Raw genomic sequence first — 7,608 nt, forward strand, 5'->3', positions numbered from 1 at the left:
CTTCATGAATATGTCCTCTAGTATTGCTTGAGAATGGCTCATGTACTTCCTTCAGACTCATTTCCTGGAAAGTAGGATGCACCATATTGTTAGTTTTAGTAAAATGGTTTAGACGATCACCTTTAATTTTTGATGTGTTGCTAGAATTGCGAGCTTGAAGGGTGATCGTTTCGTCTCACACACGAAGTGTGAGCTCACCTGTGCCAACATCAATAATCGTTTTAGTAGTTGCTAAAAAGGGCCTTCCTAAAATCAAAGGAGTGTTGCTATCCTCCTCTATGTCTAGAACAATGAAGTCAACGGGGAGTATAAATTTATCGATTTTAACTAACACATCTTCAACAACACCCCTAGGAAATCTTATAGTTTTATCTGCTAATTGAATACTCATCCTAGTCTGTTTGGGTTTCCCAAGACCTAATTGTTTGAACATTTTGTAGGGCATGACGTTAATACTAGCCCCTAAATTATCTAATGCATTATTAACATCTAAACTACCAATTAAGCAAGGAATTGTAAAAAACCCTGGATCTTTTAGCTCCACATGCGATGCCTCGTCCAACTTTCGCTTGTTTGCTAAAAGCTCCTTTAAAAATTTCATTGCGTTAGGCATCTATGATAGAGCTTCAACAAAATTTAAGTTAATGTGTAATTTTTTTAATAGTTTAAGGAATTTACTAAATTTTTCATCTAAGCAGTCTTTCTTTGTCACGTTGGGCTATGGCACACGAGGTTTATATTAGACATTCACTGATTTGTTTTTATTATGACCTACGTCACCTTGACCTCTGCTCATTACAGTTTCTTGCCTCGAATCTGGCTCAGGCTCAACGAATCCTTCTTCATCTTGAACATTAATTGTGTTGAGTTGTTCCCTTGTGTTTGGTTCAGTATTACTTGGCAAGCTACCTTGTGGTCATTCGGAGATTAGTTTGGACAATTGGCCTATCTGAGTTTCGAGCCCTTGGATCAATGCTTGTTGATTTTTAAGTACTTTCTCGGTGTTCTGGAAACGAGTTCCTAACATCAAGATAAATTTATATAGCATCTCTTCAAGGTTCGATTTCTTTTCCTATTGATAGGTTGGTTGTTGAAAACCCTGAGGATTTTGTGGCCTTTGATTCCCTTGACCACCCCAGGAGAAATTTGGGTGGTTCCTCCAACCTACTTTGATCGAGGATTTGGTAATCCTATGGCCCCTAGTTACAAGATTTTGTAATCCGAGGTAAGTTTTATATAAATAATACAACTACATTGATAATATTTGTGTTTGAATTATATTGGAATTATTATAGCATAAATTGTTTGATTGTAGAAATGAGAAAATGTGATAAGAATAGAGATAGTAGAATTCCCGATTGAACCTTAGGAAATAAATCGGATATTCATGCCATAACGTTTGGTCACTTGTGTGAGCTAGTGTAAGACATGTCTGGGACATGCATCGACCATATTATGAGAACCAGTGTAAGACCACGTTTGGGACATGGCATCGACATTGAGATGAGTGCCAATGTAAGATGTGTCTAGGACATGCATCGACCTCGAGATGTAAGTTAGTATAAGACATGTCTGGGACATGCATTGGCTATGAATGTGTCAGTGTAAGACCATGCCTGGGACATGGGATTGGCACTTTACCCCATGTTTGAGGCTTATGGAATATCCGATAGTGTTCAAAATGGTTCAGCGATGAAGGTTATAATTTCTAGTTAATGAAAAAAGTATAACCGTGTTGTGAGTGGTACAGGTACCTAATTGGTATGTATAAAATGTGAGCCCAATATATGCTATATGATGTGTATTGAATATTGATAAGTAAGTTTTACTTATGCCCACTTGTATGTTATGAGCTTGTTGATGAATGTTAAAGTTGTGTTGTATATTTATTTATGTGCAACTTACTAAGCCTTACGCTTACTCCCTCTCCTTTTCCATTTTTCCTATAGTGCCGCCTATCTAGCTCAAGAACCAATAGGAGTCAGAGATATCAATCACACTATCAATCGAAGCATTTGGTATAGTTTGATATATATTTTTTGAATATGGCATGTATAAGGATTTGGAATTGTGTTTTGTTTGATTATTAATTTGGCCAAATGTGTTGGCTTGGGACAAATCCCTCATTTTGTATTAAGCCTCAAATGATGGCTAATATTCATTTTGATTTATATGAAAAGATGTTATTTTCATAGATGAATAAAATGCACAAATGGAATATTGTCTATTGTGGCTGATTTGGTTGCGTGAGATAGTCTTATCTTGATTGTGGTTGCTATTATGCAGGTTGTGTAAGTAAGGGTGGAAAATAGGTTTGGTAAATAGCCTTATATTGTCTAAACGGGTAGACACACGGGCTTGTGTCTAGGCTGTGTGTGACGCACGGTCTGCCCTATGGGCGTGTGGTCTGGCCGTGTGTCCCCTGCACGTAAAAATTTCAAGTCAGTATGCATGATAGTAAACAAACCGATAGAGACACAGATATGTGTCTCAGCCGTGTGAGGGGCATGGCCTAGCACACGGGCGTGTGCCTTGGCCGTGTGCCTTGGCCGTGTGACATTTTGGGTATGCTAACGTCAAAAATAGAATGTCTAGGTTTTTGCACACAGACTAGGACATGGGCGTGTCATGGCTGTGTGAAGGACAAGGGCCAAGATGTGGGCATGTGCTAGGCTGTGTGAAAACTAATAAGTCGTAATTTATACATATTTTTACCTCATGCTTAGCATATTTTTGGATGAATTATACTTAGATTTGGTGAATTCGATGCTCCTAATCCTTTAATTTCATGTATAGTGAAGGGTATTTATAGATTCTAGGACACATGGCTAGGGAACACGCCCGTGTTCCCCAATTTTTTCCTGTGTGATTCGCAAATTTTGAATTTGGGCGTGTCTGACAATTTCCTCACACCCATGTACTTTGGGAGTGTTGGTGCACACGACCGTGTCGCACAGCTGTGTCTGTCTCTGTTCGCTTCTCCCACGTCCGTGTATGAAGGTCCACGCCCATGTTGTTTTGGCAGGTTTACCCACAGTTGCTTGGCACGAACATGTAGCACGCCCGTGTTACTTTAATAGGTTCAGTCACAGTTTCCAGGCATGGGCGTGTCGCACGCCGTTTTGTTTTGGTAGGTTCACCCATGGCCATGTCGCACGGCCGTAGCAATTTATCGTAGCCCATGTTGGGGAAATCTTTTCCCTGTTTTCACACGGCCTAAGGCACGCCCGTGTGCTTGGCCGTGTCTGTGTGGTAAACTTGTATTCAAGAGCTTTGTTAGTAAGTTAGGTGTTAAACACTAAAATTTAAAGAAGTTAATTCAGTTAATGCTTGGGTTGCCTCCCGAGAAGCGCTTATTTATAATCTAAGCTCAACTTACCTCTCCATTGAATGGTTATGGTGGTTCAAGGAGTTTATACTCCTTATTCCTGTTGTGAATCTCATCAAAATAAGGATTTAGGCAGGTATTGTTTGCCTTAAAAGTGCCGAACTTGGGATGATTTACCTCGACTGTCCCGAATGGGAAAATGCCATGTACTGTAAGAGGGATTTCTTCATTCGGTTTTGCGGTGATAATGTGAGGATCTGCGGCATCTAATAAAACTCTATGTCCAACCTTAAGTTGATTTGGAAAGGTATTGAGCTTGTTCTGGCGTATTTTTGGTTTCTCGTGTGGTCTCGGTTTATGTGCCCGCCATTCATCTAACTTTTCAATTTGTAGCCTTCGTTCTTCACAAATAGGTCCTCTACTATTGCTTAAAAATGGCTCATGTACTTTCTTCAAGCTTATTTCCTGCAAAGTAGGTTGCACCATGTTGTCAGTTTTAGTAGAATGGTTTAGACAATCACCTTCAATTTTTGATGTGTTGCCAGAATTACGAGCTTGAAGGGTGATTGTTTCGTCTCCCACACGAAGTGTGGGCTCACCTGTGCCAACATCAATAATCGTTCTAGTAGTTGCTAAAAATGGCCTTCCTAAAATCAAAGGAGTGTTGCTATCCTTGTCTATGTCTAGAACAACGAAGTCAACGGGGAAATATAAATTTATCAATTTTATCTAGCATATCTTCAATAATACCCTTAGGAAACCTTATAGTTTTATCTGCTAATTGAATGCTCATCCTAGTCTGTTTGGGTTTCCTAAGACCTAGTTGTTTAAACATCTTGTAAGGCATGACGTTAATACTAGCCCCTAAATCAGCTAATGCATTATTTACATCTAAACTACCAATTAAGTAAGGAATCGTAAAACTCTCTGGATATTTTAGTTTGTTGGGTAGCTTATTCAGAAGAATGGCTGAGCAAACCGCGTTCAGCTCCACATGCGAACTGTCATCTAACTTTCGTTTATTTGCTAGAAGCTCCTTTAAAAATTTGACTGCGTCCGACATCTGCGAAAGTGCTTCAATAAACTGTATGTTAATATGTAATTTTTTTAAAAGTTTAAGAAATTTACCAAATTGTTCATTTGAGCGGTCTTTCCTTGTCGCATTAGGGTATGGCACACGAGGTTTGTATTCTTTACTTACCGACTTCTACTCATTGTGGTCTACCTCACCTTTACCTTTTCTTATCTCAGTTTTTTGCCTTGGTTCTGGTTCAAGTGTGACTAAACCTTCCTCATCTTGACTAGTAATCACGTTGAGTTGCTCTCTTGGGTTAGATTCTGTGTTGCTTGGCAAGCTACCTTGTGGTCGTTTAGAAATCAACTTGGCAAGCTATCCAATTTGAGTTTCTAACCCTTGGATCGATGCTTGTTGATTCTTAAATGCTATCTTGGTATTCTAAAAACAAGTTTCTGACACCGATATAAAATTTGAGAGCATCTCTTCAAGGTTCGGCTTCTTTTCTTGTTGGTAGGGTGGTTGTTGAAAACCCGGAGGATGCTGTGGCCTTTGATTTCCTTGACCGGCCCACGAGAAATTGGGATGGTTCCTCCAACCTACATTACAAGTGTTACTATATGGGTTATTTTGGGGTCTAGACTTATTGTTACCCATATATTAGACTTGTTCCTCCTCAATGCTAGGGTTGAAGGGTTGATATTCTGTGCATGTTCCTTCTCCATTCGAATCACACCTCATCATAACTGAGTAGAACCACACAAATGGTTAGATAGCATAGTAACCGCATCGAGGTTGAAGATATCGGCTGCTTTCGTCGGCTTTGTTCTCATAACTTGCCACTGATAGTTATTCAGTGACATCTCCTCAATAAATTCGTAAGCCGCCTCAGGTGTCTTATTATTGATAGTTCCTCCAGTGGCTGCATCAATCATCTGTCGAGTTGAAGGATTCAGGCCATTATGGAACGTTTGAACTTGTAGCCAAAGCGGTAACCCATGGTGAGGGCACCTTCTCAAAAGGTCCTTGTATCTCTCCCATGCATCGTAGAGTGTCTCTAAATCTATCTACCCAAAAGAAGAGATATCATTATGTAATTTAGCCATTTTAGTCGGTGGAAAGTATTTTAATAGAAACTTTTTGGTCATTTGTTCCCAAGTAGTAATTGACCCTCGTGGTAACGAGTTCAACCACTGTTTAGCTTTATTCCTTAACGAAAAGGAAAACAACCGAAGATGTATGGCATCACCAGAAATGCCATTGATTTTAAATGTATCACAAAATTCTAGGAAATTTTCCAAGTGAGCGTTGGGATCCTCGTCCTGCAAACCATCAAACTGAACAAACTATTTTATCATTTGAATTGTGTTAGGTTTCAGTTCAAAATTATTTGCAGCAATAGCAGGTCTAACTATACTTGACTCAGTTCATGTTAAATTAGGTTTAGCATAATCATACATAGTGCACGGAGCAAGATTCTGATTAACAGCAATCGGAAGAGTTAGCGGATTTTCTTGGTTTTCAACCATCTCCTTGGTTGTGGTTTGAATATCATCCTCTTGCTCGTTCTCTGTGTATCTTAAGCTTTGCCTTAATTTCTCTTTGGTTTTTGCGAACTGTGCGACTGATCTCACTGTCAAAAAGTAATGGTCCTGACGGGTTTCTTCTAGTCATAAATTATAAGAACCTGCTAGAAAAAGGGAAAAGAAAGAATTCGTAATAAAAATTAGAATAAAATTTAAATTGCAATAAAAGTAAATGCCTAAAGTAATAAAAATCGAATGTTCCTAATATCTTAGTTCCCCAGCAACGGTGCCAAAAACATGATACGTGATATTCGTGACAAGTTTTAAATTTTTATAATGAATCATTCTTGAATCTAACTATTATCACGATGAAGGCAAGTGTACCTATCGTGCAGTAGTATAGCTTTAGCAAGACCGGATTGTTGAACCCAAAGGAACTAAAAGAACTAGTAATGACTGTCTTTTTATTATCTAGCCTAAGAATAATGGGGTTTGTTTTAACTATCTAATTAACTAAACTAAGAATTCACAGAAAATAGAATTGGGAAATTACTTGTGGAAAACTCGATTGATTGAGACAATACCTAAGGAAAAATCCAACTAGACTTCACTTGTTATTTGACTTTGAATCGGACGATTTATTCATTTGACTTGATCCATAGAAATCCCTAAGTTATATTATTATCTCTCCCGAGACTAACAACGTATAACCCTAGGTTGAATAATTGAAATCTCTTTCTAATTAACTCCCTAGGGTTGCACTAACTCGATCTATGGATCTCCTTATTAGGTTTCACCCTATTCCGCAAAATCTTGTCACCCTATCTTTAGGCGCGCAACCAACTCTGCCTAATTATGACAAATGTACTCTTAGATAGGGTATATTCCTCCTCTGAGTAAGAGCTTAACTTGAATCAATATCCTGAAATATCAAAACAATAATTAAGAACACATAATTAAGAACAAGTCAAATATTTATCATACAACTCAGATAATAATAACAAGATCTGTCTTAGGTTTCATTCCCCTTAGGTATTTAGGGGTTTTAGTTCATAACTAAAAAGGAAAACATCTCATAAAAAAATGAATACAAAACATAAAGAAAAACTTAAAACTCCTGAAAGGAAATTGAGGGGAGATCTTCAGTCTTGATAATGAATCTGGCTTTTCAGATGGATCAATCGGCTTTCCTTGAGTAGTTCCCTGCTTCCCTCTCTGTGTGTCCTCTTTCCTCCTCCTCTAGGGTGTATTTATAGGCTTTGGAATGCCTAAGAACCCTCAAAATTGGCCTTTTTCGAATTGGACTAAACTTGGGCTCGGTAGGGACATGCCCGTGTGCAATTACTTCAGGCCGTGGTCAAGCCTATTAAATAGGCACGAGCGTGTGGTCCACCCATGTGTGTCGTGCTTCGATTCTGCCAAATTGACACGGCCCTGTGGTCTACCCGTGTGAGGAAGTCCAGGCCGTGTTGATTTCGTACGTTTGTCCATTTTCTCCATTTTTGGCCCGTTTCTTGTTCTTTTCACTCTCCTATGCTCACCTAAGTATAAAACATGAAATTAAGGCATTAGGAGCATCAAATTCACCAATTTTAAGGAAAAATCATCCATAAAATGTGCTAAGCATGGGATAGAAATATGTATAAATTACGGTTAATCAAAATCCCTTAATTTGATCCCTATTTTTGTCGAGATTTGATTTGAATAAATTGCTTAGCTATGTTTTTGATAGCTAGCCT

The 7,608-nt window shown here is 38.6% G+C and overlaps 1 non-coding gene across 1 annotated transcript; it reads left to right on the forward strand.

The window, feature by feature from the left end:
- Window positions 1-5,336: 5,336 nt before the first annotated feature.
- On the forward strand, window positions 5,337-5,442 carry LOC121217498 (small nucleolar RNA R71). Its single transcript, XR_005913580.1, has one exon. It is a non-coding gene; the product is annotated as a small nucleolar RNA R71 (small nucleolar RNA).
- The last annotated feature ends 2,166 nt before the right edge of the window (window positions 5,443-7,608 follow it).

The sequence above is a fragment of the Gossypium hirsutum genome, chromosome A02, assembly GCF_007990345.1.
Source record: "Gossypium hirsutum isolate 1008001.06 chromosome A02, Gossypium_hirsutum_v2.1, whole genome shotgun sequence".
NCBI lineage: Eukaryota > Viridiplantae > Streptophyta > Magnoliopsida > Malvales > Malvaceae > Gossypium > Gossypium hirsutum.